This window comes from Erinaceus europaeus, chromosome X (assembly GCF_950295315.1).
Source record: "Erinaceus europaeus chromosome X, mEriEur2.1, whole genome shotgun sequence".
Classification (NCBI taxonomy): Eukaryota; Metazoa; Chordata; class Mammalia; order Eulipotyphla; family Erinaceidae; genus Erinaceus; species Erinaceus europaeus.
The window spans coordinates 99,956,319-99,960,086 of NC_080185.1; the positions used below are offsets into that span (position 1 = coordinate 99,956,319).

Here is a 3,768-nt window from a genome sequence, read left to right on the forward strand (position 1 = left end):
TGTCCCTCCATCTCTTATGAAATAAATCTTTTTTTAAAAAAATGAGATTTTTTAATGGAACTGGGGGAAATAATGCTGAGTGAAAAAATCAGGGGGCCAGGTAGTGGCACACCTGTCGAGAGTACATGTCACCATGCATGAGGACCCAGGTTCAAGCCCCTAATCCCACCTGCAAGGGAAGTTTCAGAAGTAGTGAAGCAGGGCTATAGGTATCTCTCTTACTCTCTGTCTCTGCTTTCCTTCTCAATTTCCTTCTGTCTCTATAAAAATATATTAATAGATGTGACGAGGTGCCAGGGTGGAAGGAATCGGGGCTGGGAGTTCTCCTGAAGGGAGAGCAGAGTAAAGTTGGGGGGGTGGTGGCAGATGCTGACAATGAGTTTTCGTGGAGGATTTTTTGGTCCCATTTGTGAGATCGATGTTGTCCTTAATGCTGGAGAAACCAGGAAAATGGCAGAAATGAAAACTGAAGATGGCAAGGTGGAAAAACACTATCTTTTCTATGACGGGGAATCAGTTTCAGGAAAGGTAAACCTAGCCTTTAAGCAACCTGGAAAGAGGCTAGAGCACCAAGGAATTAGAATTGAATTTGTAGGCCAAACTGAATTTTTCAATGACAAGAGTAAAACTGAGTGAAAAGTAATACTCATAAGTTTGTAAACCTAGTGAAGAACTGGTCTTACCTGGAGAACTGACTCAGAGCAGAAGTTATGATTTTGATTTTTATTTTTTATTTTTGATTTACAAAAGCCATATCGGTGCCAATGGTCGTTTGAGGCATATTCTTAAAGTGATGATAGTAAGAAGGCTGACAGACTTGGTAAGAGAATATGATCTAATTGTCCACCAGCTTGCTGCCTATCCTGATGTTAACAATTCTATGAAGATGGAAATGGGTATTCAAGATGGTCTATACATAGAATTCAAATATAATAAATCAAAGTATCATTTAAAGGATGTGATTGTTAGAAAAATTTATTTCTTAATAGTAAGAATAAAAATCCAGCATATGGAGTTACAACTGATCAAAAAAGAGATCACAGGAATAGGGCCCAGTACCACAACAGAAACAAAAACAGTTGCCACATATGAAATAATGGATAGTGCATCAATAAAAGGTGAATCAATTTAAAAACCCAACTCGGGCCCAGGCAGTAGTGCACCCGGTTAAGCTCACACAGTACTATGCACAAGGACTGGCACAATGACCCAGGTTCAAGGCCCTGCTCTCTACCTGCAGAGGGGACACTTTACAAGTGGTAGAGCAGATCTGCAGATGTCTCTTTCTCTCTCCTCCCTACCCTCTCAGTTTCTGTCTGTCCTATTGAATAAAATAGGGGGTAAAAAAAAAAGGAAAGGAAAAAATGGCCACTAGGAGCAGTGGATTCGTAGTGCCAGCCCTGAGCCCCAGTGATAACCCTGAAGACAAATAATAATAATAATAATAACAACAACAACAATAATATAAAAACCCAATGCCACTTGCTTGGCTGCAGAATAAGTGATCTTCACAATGATACAAAGCATAGTTGTCCACAGTGTATTTTTAATGATTTTAACATAACATAGTAAGCATTTTGCAATTTAACACACACAGCTGCACAATATCTGTAGCTTATTCTTTACTGAGAATGATACCATTTGTGTGCTCTCAACAATCCATTTTCTAAATAAATTAATAAATATGCAAAAGTACTGTATATAATTTACATGTAAATGTATTATATATAAATACATCTAAGTGAGTTTTAAAAACTGTCTTATCTCACCATTCTTTGCTTGAGCATCCTCTATCCACTTGTTCCTACCTTTTCATATTTTAAAGTTGTTTCATATTTCTATGGCTTGTGTTTCTAGTCCAGTTTTACTGTGTATCGCCTTGTTGAGAGTCAAATGTTCCTTGTTTCTTTCTCTGTGATACTCCTTTCAATAACTTGCAAGATGAGGCTTGGTTATATTTTGTATCCGAGTATTGGAGGGAGGGGAAAAGCTTTGAAGAAGTGATGTAGTATTAAATGTCCCTTAAACAGAGTCTGATGTCCCTTAAACAGAGTCCTAGTCCTAGGTTATGGGGGGCATCCCAGTCCTCCTTCTCTTTCCAGACTTATTCCTGTATTCCTGAAAGTGGGAACTCTGCTGTGAGGTTAAAGTCACTTTTCTTGCCTGCAGAGCAGTCTGAACTTGATCATCAGGGTCTCTATGATAGCTGGGACACTTTTGAGCTTGATAGGCTTCCCTGATGCCACAAGGGTACAGTGTTCACTTTTGCGCAGGGGGCTGTGTCTTTTATAGCTCTAAACAGCAGTCCCAAGATTTTCTTTTTAGGCTACTTGGTTTCTGAGTGATTCCTTGCGGGCCCTTTAAATCTGCCACAAATGTGCTGCCCACAGGCAATGCAATGCCACCTTTCTGCTTCAGTCTTCCTCTACCCTCCCTCTTGCTACAGTTGTCCATAGGCAGTCACCAGCCTTCAGATAGTGATGTTCCTTTCTTGACCAGAAATCCCAGCTGTTATTCTATGAAATTCATTATTTTGTTGTATTATTTGTTTTCTGAGGGAAAGCTAACTTTCTGTGATTAGGTTGTCATAGCTCTGCCCCAGAAGTACCTTATTTAAATTCATGACTGGTAATGCTATTCTGTAATTTTCCTTAGGGATTTTGCATACTTATTCACATGAGGTATATAAATAGTAATTTCAAATCATATGGAATTTCTATTTTCCCATCAGAATACCTTAATATTAGAATTTTGTATATACCAGTTCACATATCAGTGACCAATTAAGGGAAAACCTGACATGTCTTTTTAACCTACATCCAAAGGAACTTTGCTTGAAATATATGATGCCACTTTTCATCTGGCAGTAGCATATTTTCATTTCTTAATCAGTTAACTAGTTATTATTTTTTTCTATTGCTACCAGGGTTATCGCTGGGGCTTGGTGCTGGCAATATGAACCCATTGTTCTCAGCAGCTGTCTTTTCCTCCTTTCCTTCCTCCTCCCCCTTCTTTTCTTTTGTTTTCTTTTTATGTTTATTTGATAGAGCAGAGAGAAATTGAGAGAGGAGGGACAGATAGGCAGAGTGAAAGAGACCTGTAGACCTACTTCACTGCTTGTGAAGTGTTCCCTGTGCAGGTGGGGAGCGGAGGCTTGAACCCAGGTCCTTGCGCATGGCCACGTGTGCGCTTAAATGGGTACACCACTGCCCAGCGTCATAGCTAGCTTTTTTTTTTTTTTTTTTGCCTCCAGGGTTATTTGCTGGAGCTCAGTGCCTGCACGATGAATCCACTGCTCCTGGAGGCCTTTTTTTTCTGTTGCCCTTGTTGTTTATCATTGCTGTTATTACTGTTTTTACTGCTGTCATTGTTGTTGGGTAGGACAGAAAAATCAAGAGAGGAGGGGAAGACAACGAGGGGGAGAGAAAGATAGGCACCTGCGGACCTGCTTCACCCCCTGTGAAGTGACCCCCCCCCCTGCAGGTGGGGAGCTGGGGGCTCAAACTGGGATCCTTACGCCAGTTCTTATGCTTCGCGCCATGTGTGCTTAACCTGCTGCACTACCGCCCAGCCCCCTAGCTAGCTATTTTTTAAATTTATTTTATTCTTATTTTATTTATAAAAAGGAAACACTGACAAAACCATAAGATAAGATGGGTACAACTCCACAAAATTCCCACCACCCAATCTCCATATCCTATCCCCTCCCCTGATAGCTTTCCCATTCTCTATCCCTCTGGGAGCATGGACCCAGGGTCCTTGTGGGTT

The 3,768-nt window shown here is 40.6% G+C and overlaps 1 pseudogene; it reads left to right on the top strand.

Annotated features, from left to right (window-relative positions):
• The first annotated feature begins 332 nt into the window (after positions 1–332).
• On the top strand, positions 333–1,132 carry LOC103113660 (vacuolar protein sorting-associated protein 26A-like; annotated as a pseudogene).
• The last annotated feature ends 2,636 nt before the right edge of the window (positions 1,133–3,768 follow it).